Source organism: Capricornis sumatraensis, chromosome 14, assembly GCF_032405125.1.
Source record: "Capricornis sumatraensis isolate serow.1 chromosome 14, serow.2, whole genome shotgun sequence".
In the NCBI taxonomy this organism is placed as follows: domain Eukaryota; kingdom Metazoa; phylum Chordata; class Mammalia; order Artiodactyla; family Bovidae; genus Capricornis; species Capricornis sumatraensis.
The window spans coordinates 75,162,295-75,177,847 of record NC_091082.1 but is presented as its reverse complement, the minus strand read 5'-3'; the positions used below and the strand labels follow the sequence as shown (position 1 = coordinate 75,177,847).

The 15,553-nt window shown below is 42.1% G+C and overlaps 1 protein-coding gene across 1 annotated transcript in view; it reads right to left on the bottom strand.

Moving 5' to 3' along the window:
- PLA2G4A (phospholipase A2 group IVA) overlaps positions 1-15,553 on the bottom strand; it is a 165,093-nt gene that overhangs the window by 137,250 nt on the left and 12,290 nt on the right. The window lies entirely within an intron of this gene.

The window sequence follows — 15,553 nt, the reverse complement described above, 5'->3', positions numbered from 1 at the left end:
GCAAGTATAGAGAGTGAGGAGGAGTGAATTTAGAATTTAGAGTTCCAGGCAGGCGTTTGAGGAACTGAGAGAAAACACTGGCTGGTGAATGGTGAGCAAAAGTGGCCCATGATGAGTTTGGAAATATGGGGAGGAGCAGATCATGCAAGGCTATGGAAGCAACAACTATTCACCTAAATATAGCTCAGCCACTCTCCAAGACTCAGCGTAAATGTCACCTCCTCTGAGAAGACTTTCACAATGTTCAGAGTATGTTTGGTTTGCCTGTTCCCGGTTTCACTTGTACCTTGTACTTCTTTTTCAAGTCTTTCATTCCACTTATACAATGTCTGCCTTCCCTGAGAGAACTAACAACGCATAAAGTCAGTGACCATATTTATCTTGTTCATAGAGTTATCCATCTTTATTGCCTGGTGCTGTGCCTAAAATATAGTAGGTTGAGGATAAATATTTGTTGGATAGATGGGTGGATGGATGGATAAATATTACATAATTTCAGGTTTATGTATGAAGGAAATTCACAGAATAGTACTGGCTACTCTCTTTTGATGTCCCTCTTTTTCATTCCTAACTATTCTTAATGTAGAAGGATGTTAAATATCCATCTCTAATTTTAAAAGAAAAAAAATCAGAACCAGTGAAATCCGAGAAGGAGTGAGGCTAGGACTCCAAATGTTTAGAGGAAATTTGTTGCTGGTGCCCAAAGTTTGGTTTCAGTAACTTTATTTCCTCTTTCCATTTCTAGCAACTCCATTCATAACCCCTGTGCTTACCACCTAACTCTTTACCACTTCTGTCAATACTGTATCCTGCATCAGGACCTAGATAGAGGCTCTCTCCACATGAAAGCCAAAAGTAGGCAACATGCATACAATAGCTAACTGGCCAGGTCTATGGTTTTTCCAGCAGTCGTGTACAGATGTAGAATTCAACCATAAAGAAGACAGTGCCGAAGAATTGATGCTTTCAAACTATGGTGCTGGAGAAGACTCTTTAGAGTCCATTGATCAGCAAGAAGATCAAACCAGTCAATCCTAAAGAAAATAAACCCTGAATATTCACTGGAAGGATCGATGCTGAAGCTGAAGCTTCAATACTTTGGCCACCTGATGTGAAGAGCTGACTCATTGGAAAAGACCCTGATGCTGCGAAAGATTGAAAGCAGGAGGAGAAGGGGACAACAGAGGACAGAGAATGAGATGGTTGGATGGCATCACTGACTCAATGGACATAAGTTTGAGCAAACTGTGGGAGACAGTGAAGGACAGAGAAGCCAGGTGTGCTACAGTCTACAGGGTCATAAAGAGTCGGATACGACTTAGCAACTGAACAATACAAGATATTATATTGGGGAAATCTGGGTAATGAATGTATGGCAATGGCAATTTTTGCTGTTTCTTAACTTAGATTATTTCAAAATAAAAAATATATCTTAAAAGTCCACTATATGTGAATAGGTGCAATTTATACATACAATTTTCATTCCAAACTTAGAGAAGCAACATCAGTCATATGGGAAAACTGTTGGGTAAGGTTCACTTTCTTCCGAAAAAAAAAACATTGGTTATTATTGCCAGACAGTGATGACATTTTCCGTTCCAGTTACAAATAGGCACCCTGTCATCATTTTACTTCCCTACACTGTTAATAGTAGCAATAGATATCTTCAGTTTCTGTGGAATTATGACATTTCTGTCCACCCAGCCACATTAAACACTGAGAAAATGCCACCCCCCATTCCCTCCCCCACCGCACCCCTTGCAACTAGCATAGCCTGGAAACATTATTGCAACTAGTTTGCATAACCACTATCATGAATGCTCATAAAACAGCAGTTTGGAGCGGGATGGGGGAGCAGGGTGGAGGGGAGGGTTGTTTTTACTAATTATGCTGAATAACCAATCTTGGTGAGTGTACAGTCTTTTAAGTCTGAAGCAACAAATATGAAGCTCATAGTTTCTTTTATTCTTTACCATCCTTCCCCCCATAATTAGATACTTCCTGAACACTAATGAGGGGGAAATGCAGATACACTTTTCAACACACACTTGCCTGTGCGATGTAACTGTTGGCTTTCAGCAAATGCTTCATAGTGTGTGGTCTGTCCAAAGCCCTGTTAGTCATGTTTGCAGGAGAGATGGACTTCTCTTGGGAAGGTGAAAAAGAAAAAAAAAAAACCAACCCACAGACTAGAAGGTTTTGTCATTCTCTGCTTCTCTGGTGGTTAAAAGAATCTGCACCATGCAGGAGACCCAGGTTCAATCCCTGGGTGGGGAAGATCCCCTGGAGAAGGAAATGGCAACCCACTCCAGTATTATTGCCTGAGGATTTCATGGACAGACAAGTACGGCCAGCCACAGTTCATGGGATCGCAAAGAGTCAGACACAGGACTGACTAACACTTTTCCCTGCCTAGAATTATGGGAAACAGGAAAACAAGGGGTTATCATGGACATGTGAAGGTGAACTGAAGGTGTTAGTCACTCAGTCGTGTCCGACTCTTTGGGACCCCACGGACTGTAGCCCTCCAGGCTCCCCTGTCCATGGAATCCTTCAGGCAAGAATACTGGAGTGAGTAGCCATTTACTTCTCCAGGGAAACTTCCTGACCCAGGGATCAAACCCATGTCTCCTGCGTTGCAGGTGGATTCTTTACTGTCTTAGCACCAGGGAAGCCCAATCATGGACATACTTCAGAGATATTGCAGGTTTGGTTCCAGACCACTGCAACAAAGGCAGTATTTCAATAAAACTAAGCACAAAAAATGCTTTGGTTTCCGAGTGCATAGTAAAGTTATATTTAAACTGTAATGTAGTCTATTATGTGTGCAGTAGCATTGTGTCCAAAGAACAATATACAAACCTTAATTTAAAACACTTTATTGCTAACTAGCATCTCAGCCTTTCAATTCAGTTCAGTTGCTCAGTCATGTCAGACTCTTTGCAACACCATGGACTGCAGCACACAAGGCTTCCCTGTCTTTCACCAACTCCGGAAATTGCTCAAATTCATGTCTACCGAGTAGATGATGACATCCAACCATCTCATCCTGTGTCATCCCCTTCTCCTTCTGCCTTCAATCAGTCCCAGCATCAGGGTATTTTCTAACAAGCCAGATCTTTGCATTAGGGGGCCAAAGTATTGGAGGTTCACCTTCAGCATCAGCCCTTCCGGTGAATATTCAGGACTGATTTCCTTTAGGATTGACCGGTTTGATCTCCTTGCAGTCCAAGGGACTCTCAAGAGTCTTCTCCAACACCACAGTTCAAAAGCATCAATTATTTGGCACTCAGCCTTCTTTATGGTCCAGCTCTCACATCCATACATGACTACTGGAAAAACCATAGCTTTGACTAGATGGACTTTTGTTGGCAAAGTAATGTATCTGCTTTTTAATATGCTGTCTAGGTTGGTCATAGCTTTTCTTTCAAGGAACTAACATCTTTTAATTTCATGGCTTCAGTCACCATCTGCAGTGATTTTAGAGCCCAAAAAATAAAGTCTCACTGTTTCCATTGTTTCCCCGTCTGTTTGCCATGAAGTGATGGGACCAGATGCCAAGATCTTAGTTTTTTGAATGTTGAGTTTTAAGCCAGCTTTCTTACTTTCCTGTTTCCCCTTCACCAACAAGCTCTTCAGTTTCTCTTCTATTTCTGCCATTAGGGTCTTATCATCTGCATATTTGAGTTTATTGATATTTCTCCTGGCAATCTAGATTCCAACTAGTGCTGGATAACCAGCCCAGCATTTCACATGAGGTACTCTGCATGTAAGTTAAATAAACAGGGTGACAATATACAGCCTTGACATACTCCTTTCCCAATTTGGAACCAGTCTGTTGTTCTGTGTCTGGTTCTAACAGTTGCTTCTTGACCTGCATACAAGTTTCTCAGGAGGCAGGTAAAGTGGCCTGGTATTTCCATCTCTTGAAGAATTTTCCAGTTTGTTGTGATCCACACACTCAAAAGCTTTAGCATAGTCAGTGAAGCAGAGGTAGAATTTTTTCTGGAATTCTCTTGCATTTTCTATGATCCAGTTGATGTTGGCAATTTGATCTTTGGTTCCTCTAGCTTTTCTAAAATCAGCTTGAACATCTGGAAGTTCTCTCTTCATGTACTATTGATTCCCGGCTTGGAGAATTTTGAGAATTATTTTGCTAGCGTGTGAGACGAGTGCAATGTGCAGTAGGGTGAACATTCTTTGGCATTGCCTTTCTTTGGGATTGGAATAAAAACTGACCTTTCCCAGCCCTGTGGCCATTGCTGAGTTTTCCCAATTTGCTGGCATATTGAGTGTGGCACTTTTACAACATCATCACTGAGGATTTGAAATAGCTCAGCTGGAATTCCATCATCTCCACTAGCTTTGTTCGTAGTGATGCTTCCTAAGGCCCACTTGACTCTGCATTCCAGGATGTCTGCTTCTAGGTGAGTGATCACACCATCATGGCTATCTTTGTCATCAAGGTTTTTTTGTATACTTCTTCTGTGTATTCTGGTCACCTCTTCTTAATTTCTTCTGCTTCTGTTAGGTCTATAACATTTCTGTCCTTTATTGTTCCCGTCTTTGCACGAAATGTTCCTTTGGTATCTGTAATTTTCTTTAAGAGATCTCCAGTCTTTCCCATTCTGTTGTTTTCCTCTATTTCTTTACATTGATCGCTGAGGAAGGCTTTCTTATCTCTCCTGGCTATTCTGAAACTCTGCATTCAGATGGATATATCTTTCCTTTTCTCCTTTGTCTTCAGCTTCTCTCCTTTTCTCAGCTGTTTGTAAGGCCTCCTTAGACAACCATTTTGCCTTTTTGCATTACTTTTTCTTGGGGATGGTCTTGATCCCTGCCACCTGTACAATGTCACGAACCTTTGTCCATAGTTCTTCAGGCACTCTATCAGATATAATCCCTTGAATCTATTTGTCACTTCCACTGTATAATCATCAGTTCAGTTCAGTCGCTCAGTCGTCTACAACTCTTTGCGACCCCATGAATCACAGCACGCCAGTCCTCCCTGTTCATCACCATCTCCTGGAGTTCACTCAGACTCACGTCCATCAAGTCCGTGATGCCATCCAGCCATCTCATCCTCTGTCGTCCCCTTCTCCTCCTGCCCCCAATTCCTCCCAGCATCAGGGTCTTTTCCAATGAGTCAACTCTTCGCATGAGGTGGCCAAAGTACTGGAGTTTCAGCTTCAGCATTATTCCTTCCAAAGAAATCCCAGGGTTGATCTCCTTCAGAATGGACTGGTTGGATCTCCTTGCAATCCAAGGGACTCTCAAGAGTCTTCTCCAACACCACAGTTCAAAAGCATCAATTCTTTGGTGCTCAACCTTCTTCACAGTCCAACTCTCATATCCAAACATGACCACAGGAAAAACCATAGCCTTGACCAGACGGACCTTAGTCGGCAAAGTAATGTCTCTGCTTTTGAATATGCTCTCTAGGTTGGTCATAACTTTTCTCCCAAGGAGTAAGCATCTTTTAATTTCATGGCTGCAGTCACCATCTGCAGTGATTTTGGAGCCCAAAAAAATAAAGTTTGACACTATTTCCACTGTTTCTCCATCTATTTCCCATGAAGTGATGGGACTGGATGCCATGATCTTTAAGCCAACTTTTTCACTCTCCTCTTTCACTTTCATCAAGAGGCTTTTTAGCTCCTCTTCACTTTCTGCCATAAGGGTGGTGTCATCTGCATATCTGAGGTTATTGATATTTCTCCCGGAAATCTTGATTCCAGCTTGTGTTTCTTCCAGTCCAGCATTTCTCATGATGTACTTTGCATATAAGTTAAATAAGCAGGATGACAATATACAGCCTTGACGTACTCCTTTTCCTATTTGGAACCAGTCTGTTGGTCCATGTCCAGTTCTAACTGTTGCTTCCTGACCTGCATACAGATTTCTCAAGAGGCAGGTCAGGTGGTCTGGTATCCCCATCTCTTTCAGAATTTTCCACAGTTGATTGTGATCCACACAGTCAAAGGCTTTGGCATAGTCAATAAAGCAGAAATAGATGTGTTTCTGGAACTCTCTTGCTTTTTCCACGATCCAGCAGATGTTGGCAATTTGATCTCTGGTTCCTCTGCCTTTTCTAAAACCAGCTTGAACATCAGGGAGTTCACGGTTCACATATTGCTGGAGCCTGGCTTGGAGAATTTTGATAAGGGATATGATTTAGATCATACTTGAATGGTCTAGTGGTTTTCCCTACTTTCTTCAGTTTAAGTCTGAATTTGGCAATAAGGAGTTCATAATCTGAGCCACAGTCAGCTCCCGGTCTTTTTTTGCTGATGGTATAGAGCTTCTCCATCTTTGTCTGAAAAGAATATAATAAATGTGATTTTGGTATTGGCCAGCTGGTGATGTCCATGTGTAGAGTTGTCTCTTGTATTGTTGGAAAAGGGTGTTTGCTATGGCCAGTGCATTCTCTTGGCAGAACTCTGTTAGCCTTTGCCCTGCTTCATTTTGTACTCCAAGGCCAAACTTGCCTGTTACTCCAGGTATCTCTTGACTTCCTACTTTTGCATTCCAGTCCCCTATGATAAGAGTGAAAGTCACTCAGTCGTGTCCAACTCTTTGTGACCCTGTGGACTATACAGTTCATGGAATTCTCCAGGCCAAAATACTGGAGTGTGTAGTCTTTCCCTACTCCAGGGTATCTTCCCAATCCAGGGATCGAACCCAGGTCTCCCACATTGCAGGTGGATTCTTTCCCAGCTAAGCCACAAGGGAAGTCCAAGAATACTGGAGTGAGTAGCCTATCCCTTCTCCAGTGGATACTCCTGAACCAGGAATCAAACCAGGGTCTCCTGCATTGCAGGTGGAATGTTTACCAACTGAGCTAGAAGGACATTTTTTTCTGGTGTTAGCTCTAGAAGGTCTTGTAGGTCATCACAGAATCATTCAACTTCAGCTTCTTCAGCACTAGTGGGGGGCACATATTTTGATTACTGTAATATTGAATAGTTTGCCTTTGCGAGTCATAATCTTTTGCTGGTGGCGAGTCCTGCCTCAATGTTGATGGCTGCTGACTGACCAGGATGGTGGTTTCTGAAGGCTGGGCTGACTATGGCAATTTCTTTTGTGTGTGTGTAGCAATTACTTAGAATGAGACAACAATGGAGGTTGCCACATCAATTAATTCTTCCTCACAAGCACAATTTCTCTGTAGCATGCAATGTTATTTGAGAGCATTTTACCCAGAGTAAAATTCTTTCAAAATTTGAGTCAATCCTCTCAAACCTTGCTAGTGCTTTACCAACTAAGTTTATGTAATATCTTAATTGTTTCACTGTCATTTCAACAGTCTTCCCAGCATCCTCACCAGGAGTAGATACAACCTTAAGGAAGCAGTTTGCTCATCCATAAGAAGCACCTCCTCATCCTTTCAAGTTTCATCAATCAGACTGTAGCAATTCAGTCACATCTTCAGGCTCCCTTCTAATTCCAGTTTTCTCAGCATTTCCACCACAGTTATTTACTCAACCAAAATCTTGAACCCCTCAAAGTCATCCTTGAGGGTTGGAATCAACTTCTTATAAACTTCTATGAATGTTGATATTGTGACCTCTTTCCATGAATCACAAATGTTCTTCATGGCACCCAGAAATGAGAATCCTTTATAAGGTTTTCAGTTGACTTTGCCCAGACCAATCCGAGTCAGCAATTGCCATATAAAATTTACTTCTTAAAGAACAAGACTTGAGTCAAATAAACGGATGTTGTGTCAAGAGGCATGAAAGCAACATTAATTTCATCTCTGTCTGACCTCTTGGGTAATAATTGCATTGTCAATGAACAGTAGTAGTACTTTGAAAGGCCTTTGTTTCGAGAAGTAGGTCTCAATTGTAGGCTTAAAATATTCAATAAATCATGTTGTAAACAGATATGCTTTCATCCAAGTTTGTTGTTCCATTTATAGATCACAGCAGAGTAGATTCTGAAGGGCCCTAGGATTTTTGGAATGGTAAATGAGCACTGGCTTCAACTTAAAATCACAAGATGCAACTGTGAAATCAGCCTGTCCTTTGAAACTTTAAAGCCAGTCAATGACTTCTCCTCTCTAGCTATTGAAGTCCTAAATAGCATCTTCTTCCAATAGAAGGTCGTTTCATCTCCATTGAAAATCCATTGTTTAGCCACCTTCAGTGATTACCTTAGCTAGAGCCTTTGGATAATTCACTGTAGCTTCTACATGAGTACTTGCTGCCTCACCTTGCACGTGTCTTCTTTACTGAAACCTCAAGAACCAAGCTCTGTTAGATTCAAATGTTTCTTCTGCAGTATCCTCACCTCTCTCAATCCTCATAAAACAGAAGAGAGTTAGAGCCCTGCTCACCATTAGGCTTTGGCTGAATTAAATTTTGTAGTTAATTGGATCTTTCATACAGACCACTGAAACTTTCTCCATATCAGCAGGAAGGCTGTTGGCTGTTTTGCTTTCTTAACATTCATGTCCTCACTAGAATAGCATTTTTAATTTCCTCAAGAACTTTTCCTGTGCATTTCACAACTTAAGCTAACTCTGGCACAAGAGGCCTAGCTTCCGGCCCATCTCAACTTTCAACATGCCTTTTTCACTAAGCTTAACCTTATTTCTAGTGTTTTATTTAAAAGTGAGAGACATGTGACTTTTGCTTTCATATGAACGCTTAAAGACCATAGTAGGGCCTATTAACTGGTATGATTTCAAGATTGTTGTGTCTTAGGGACTAAAGAGACCTGATGAGAGGGACAGAGGTGGGGAGCAGACAGCGGATAGAGTCTTCAGAACACACACAATACTAAGTTTACTGTCCTATATGGGTGCAGTTTGTGGAACCTCCACACAATTATAGTAGTTTCTTTATCTGTAACATGGGAGAAATGGTTCCCACACCTCACAGAGGCAATGGGAGGATGAATTGAAGGTATGTATGTCAACAATTATGCACAGTACCTAGGAGGTTATGACCAACCTAGATAGTATATTCAAAAGCAGAGACATTACTTTGCTGACTAAGGTCTGTCTAGTCAAGGCTATGGTTTTTCCAGTGGTCATGTATGGATGTGAGAGTTGGACTGTGAAGAAGGCTAAGCACCAAAGAATTGATGCGTTTGAACTGTGGTGTTGGAGAAGACTCTTGAGAGTCCCTTGGACTGCAAGGTGATCCAACCAGTCCATTCTGAAGGAGATCAGCCCTGGGATTTCTTTGGAAGGAATGATGCTAAAGCTGAAACTCCAGTACTTTGGCCACCTCATGCAAAGAGTTGACTCATTGGAAACGACTCTGATGCTGGGAGGGATTGGGGGCAGAAAGAGAAGGGGATGACAGAAGTTGAGATGGCTGGATGGCATCACTGACTCGATGGACGTGAGTCTGAGTGAACTCTGGGAGATGGTGATGGACAGGGAGGCCTGGCGTGCTGTGATTCATGGGGTCGCAAAGAATCGGACATGACTGAGCGACTGAACTGAACTGAACTGAACTGAACCTAGGAGCTCATAAGTATACAAACGTATCATTTGTTATTATTAGTTATGAAACTGATGCTTTCTCCCAAATTCCTGAGATTGATTTGGCTCTATGAAGATTTCTAAGAAATTCAAGTAGGCAAGTTTGATGAACATCTCTTCTATAGACTGTGTATTTGTCATACTCAACAATGAGTTTTTATGGAGATTAAAAAGTACTGCTATTTCTGATCCATCAAATTATATGTATGTGTATGCGACTGCACTTTCACTGGAGAAGGAAATGGCAACCCACTCCAGTGTTCTTGCCTGGAGAATCCCAGGGACGGGGGAGCCTGGTGGGCCGCCATCTGCGGGGTCGCACAGAGTCGGACACGACTGAAGCGGCTTAGCAGCAGCAGCAGCAACGTATGCATACATATACGTGTGTGTGTGTGTATATATATATATATATATAAAACTCTGATTTATCTGCTTCCAAATTCAAAGCTTTCTCCATTATTCTGGATATAGAAACATGTTCTAAAAGCACTAAGGGTAGTTCATTACTGTTTCCATCATCATCCATAAATATAAATACACACACACACACACAGTTACTAAGACATCAGTAAAGTTTTAAATCCTTAAATTATTTTGCTGTTGCTTTCCTAAAACCTAGTCTAAGAAAAGAGTTAGACATCACCAACAAGCACAGAAGAATGAAGAAACAATAAGAATTAAGTAAATGAGCTGCTTTAAATTAGAACTGTCTCTCAGGCTGTGTGTGTGTGCTAAGTCACTAAGTCATGTCCAATTCTTTGCAACCCTATGGAGTGTAGCCCACCAGACTTCTCTGTCTGTGGGATTTTCCAGACAAGAATACTGGAGAGGGTTACCATTTCCCTCTCCAGTGGTCTTCCCAATCCAGGGATCAAACCTGTGTCTCCCATATTGCTTGCACTGGCAGGCAGATTCCTCACCACTGAGCCACCTGAGAAGCCTGTCTCTTAGGCTGAACCCTAATTTTAATACAAGGACTTCCCTGATGGTACGTTGGATAACGGTCTGCCTGCCAATGCAGGGAACACTGGTTCAATTCCTGGTCCAGGGAGATTCCACATGCGCTGGAACAGCTAAGCCCATGCACCACAGCTACTGAAGTCCATACGCCTAGAGCCTGTGCTCTGCAATGAGAGAAGCCACTGCAAGAAGCCCCCGCACCACAAGCAGAGAGTGTCCCTTGCACCCCTCCACAAGAGAAAGCCTGTGCAGCAACAAAGACACCATGCAGCCCAAAATTACATAAATAAACACACACACACACACACACACACACACAAAATCTGTTAAAATAACTCTCCCATTTCCAAGGAAATGGAAAAGCATGCCACCAGATACAAAGGCACAGATTAATGAACTGGGTCTATTTCTCAAGCCAGGAAACCAAGAGTATGGTTTGTGCCTGTTGGGGCCTGCAGTGAGATACCTGCTCCCTCACAGATGTTCGTCCACAATATTCCTTTTGAATTGACTTTTTCCACTCTTTATTTTTATTCCTAGACCACTGACTCTGCTTCTTTGTCTCTCAAAATTTCATTATTGAGAGTTCATTATTTATTCGGACAAGTTTATACAGAAAATCTCCTAGAGTTTCAGAACAGAGAAAGATTTCTGTGGTTTAAAACAGACAAGGCTTGCTGGAGAAGGCAAAAAACTGAGCTGATATTTGAAACCAGGAAAGGGCCCAAATGTCTAGAAAGGGGAGGATGAAAACATGTGCTGTGGGAAAAGGTCATGAATAGCAAGCTACAGCCACAGTGGAGATGCCCTTACCATCTCAGGCTCTCATCGGTGCTACCCAGTCACCCCAAAATGCCACCCAAAATCTTCCTACCCTACCCCCCACATACCTTCTTGGCCTTGCCATGCATGGTCTGTGCGATCTTAGTTCCTGGATCAAGGACTCAAACCTGGGGCCCTTGGCAGTGTAAGCACAGAGTTTTAACCACTGGACTACCAGGGACTCCCTCCCCCACATGCCTTCAGCACAGCAGAGTCTCTGCCTGTCCTTCAGGATTCTGCATAAACTCACTCTCTGAAGTAAACCGGCTCTTTTATCTATGTGGTTAGGACCCTGTATTTCTCCTAGATACCTCTTACCACAGCATTACGTACACTACTGCCATGATTTAGAGGGTATTGAGCAACAAGAGGGAAATTCTGTCTCCTTCTCCCTGTATTCTTGTTGGACCTCAAGTGATCACTCAACTAATATTTATTAAAGGATAAATGAACAAAGTTGGGGATTTGTACGGAGTATAGGGGAAAACTGATTAAACCACAGATGAGGTTCTGTATTGAGTAACAGTTAAGGAGAAGTAGAACCTAATTATAGAACCTGGAATGACAAGCTGGAAAATATCTCAGCAATTACTAATTTAAATACTTAATCTTCAAAGTTCACATTAAACATTTGCTAGATGCCAGTGATGCTGTGCTAAGTGATTTTTATATATCATCCTGTTTTGCCTTCATAATAAGAGAGGGATTGCTATTGCCATTTTAGAAATAAAGGGTGAGTGTTTCAAATCAGTTTAAAAATCACTGACAACTCAAACTGAGGCAGATGGGCCCTCATATACTCTACAAGAGAATACTGACTTCCAGAAAGACTAAGAAATGTTTCCCAGCTCGTCTGGCTTCAAATGTTGAGCTGGTCCTAGAATCCTGACCCTCTAACTCATACCAAATTCTCTTTCCACGTCATTCTGCCATTCTACAGAAGAACCCACAGCACAGGCAGAGAAAGCGGACACAGTGGAAGTGATACTTTATATTCACTTGCTAGGGCTACTGGGATAAAACACCACAACCTACATGGCTTAAACAACAGAAATTTATGTTCTGACAGTTTTAGAGGCCAGAAGACTGAGATCAAAATGCCCAGCAGGTGTGGGGTTTTATGGCTTTGCTGTGTCTTAGTTGCAGTACCTGAGAGTTTCTAGTTGTAGCTCTGGTTTCTCTTGTGGCGCAGGGGCTCTAGACCGCAGGGGATCAATACTTGCAGTACACAGATTTACTTGCCCCACAGCATGTGGGGTCTTAGCTCGCTAACCACGGATTGAACCCATGACCCCTGCATGGAAGGTGAATTCTTAGCCACTGGACCACCAGGGAGGTCCCAGGTTTGGCTTCTTCTGATGCCTTTCTTCTTGGTTTGAAGATACCGTCTTCTCCCTGAATCCACACATGGTCTTTCCTCTGTACCCATGTTCCCCTGGTGTTTCTTTGAGCGTCCAAATCTTTGCAACCCCATGAACCATAGTCCACCAGGCTCCTCTGTCCATGGAATTCTCCAGGCAAGAATACCGGAGTGGGTTGCCATACCCTTCTCCAGGGGATCTTCCTGATGCAGGGGTCAAATCCAGCTCTCTTGCATTGCATGCAGATTCTTTACCGTCTCAGCCACCAGGGAAGACCCTTCTCATAATAACACCAGTCAGTTTGATGAGGGCCCATCCTGAGGGCCTCGTTTAACTCTGTCGTCTCTTTAGAGACCTAATCTCCAAAAGCAGTCACATTCTCAGGGCCTGGGTGGGGGTGGGGGTGGTTAGGACTTTAACATATGAACAGGGAGGGGCACAAATTAGTCTACATCACAGTTCAGTAATATAAATGCAACAGATAAACAAATAAGCATACAACTGTTAATGGAAAAGGGTGGCATTTGAGAAGGGAGGAGTAACCAGCAGAGAGGTCCAAAGTCATAAAATGGGCACCTCAACTAGGACCTGGAGGGGATAAAGAAGAGAGAGCACAGAACTGTTTAGATAGACCAGCCTCCCTCATCTGGTTATTTTAAAAGCACACCCCATACGTGCACATGTGCATATGTGCGCGCACACACACACACACACACACACACACACACACACACACAGTGTACTTAAGTGAGACACAATGCATAATGTCGTTTATTTTACCCCTTCATGATTGGGAAGTACGAAACTATTTTAAGGACCAGAAAACTGGCTAGCCCAGTTTCACACGCTGCATTACAAAAAAGCAATAATGTGTCCTCACAGTCTGCTGTTATTTTTCCATTGTTTCACCACTTTGGTGGCAAAAAATAAGGAGCCACTCAGGCTCTATTTTAAGATCACAAAAGAGAAGCAGTCATAATCGCCACCTAGACAGACCTTGTGCACATTTGTAAGCTGAGGTCTAAAGATATAAACAAACCTAGAGTTCACCCAGTTTCAGAAACAGCTGAACTCATCTTGCACTCTCAAGCTGGGGCCCTTTCTTTACACGCCTTCAGCATCCCTTCCTCTCCTTTCCCTCCACTCCCCTGAAACACTCAGGCTAAAAAGATAATAGAGCCAACATTAGAAGAGCATTTGTATACAACTTAGTTTGACCACTATTTTAAGTTGCTAAGCTATTTTTTGGTGGTGTGAAGCAGGCTTAAGATATGAATCTGAAGGAAAGGAATAACTGAGTTTCTCTCTGTGATTGGTTAAATAAAGCTGGAAAAGAGCCATTTTCACCTTTTATACTTTTTTAGATTTGAATCATAGTTATTAGACGCTGGCTTACAAATCCTACATGGATGGTTTTTTAAAAATTCCTCTTCTCACAATGGACCTAGAGTCTATCATACAGAGTGAAGTAAGTCAGAAAGAGAAAAACATCATATATTAATATATACATATATGGAATCTAGAAAAATTGTACAGATCAATCTATTTGCAGGCGAGGAATAGAGACTCAAGATTTCCCTGCTGTGGCAATCTTGAGTACATCATAAAAAGAGGCAGCAATTAAAGAGGCAGTGGAGCCCTCAACAAAACACAGATACACTCTAGGGGGACATATTTGCAAACCCTAGAGATCGGTAGACAGCGGATGTGTGGACACAGAGAGGGGAGGGGAGGATGGGATGAATTGAGGGTAGCACTGACATATATATACACTACCGCGGGTAAAACAGACAGCTGATGGGAACCTGCTGTGTAGCACAGAGAGCTCAACTCGGTGCTCTGTAATGATCTTAAGTTATGGGATGAGGGGAGGTGGAGGGTGAGAAGGAAGCTTAAGAGGGAAGAAACACCTGTGTACCTACAGCTGATTCACTTTGATCTACAACAGAAACTAGTATCATATTGTAAGCCAGTTATATTCCAAAAATAAAATATGAAAAAAAAAGTTTTTAAAAATTTTCTTCCCCACACAGACACTGATGTCTCACTGACACTGAACAAACTATATTACGCTCATTTTCAGAAAATGTTCCACCTTTTATTTAAAAGAAACCGATCATGGAGAGGAATCAGTATTAACGCTTCTTAACTATGCCTAACAACGTGGTACAAAATGCCAGGAAAAGGAATGGGTTTTGAAAAGTGCATTTATTTCTACAATTTTCTCTCTCCAGACGAGACGGTTTGCAAATATGTCCCCCTAGAGTGTATCTGTGTTTTGTTGAGGGCTCCACTCCCTCTTTAATTGCTGCCTGTTTTTATGACATACTCAAGATTGCCACAGCAGGGAAAGACATATCTTTTTCTAAAGAAAACAGTCCAGGGAAACCCCCCAGGAAAACCGTCATGATGGCTTCAGTGTTTCATGAAAGCCATTTTATTACTGGATGAGTTATAACATTCTGGAGAAGTTTTACTTTTCAACTCACACTGTAACTATTTAAAGCAGCCACTGAGGTTGATCTCATAATTAAAAGTGGGATGCTGACTATGATCTTGAAGTGGAAAAAAAATGAAAGAAAAAATAGCAGGAGCTGTGGAAGATCAGAGGCTCAGTATACTCACCCATCTCATGGGTTACTGGGAAGCTAAACCACAAAGCATGACATGAGCGTTCTACAAATCCTGGATTGTGTAACATTTAATATGGGTTCAAGTTCACCATTCTGTTTTCAGGTCATAAGAAGTTTTAGAAGGGGCTTCTAGACACTGTGAATGACAATTCACTTTTGAAATAATCCAGAAATTTAGTCGTTTGCAGGATTAAGAACTCTGTTCATAGGAAGTGTGCATCTGAGGAGGAATTCTCAGGAACCCTTAATATGTTTTGTGTCTTGGATCTCTTTGGCAGTCT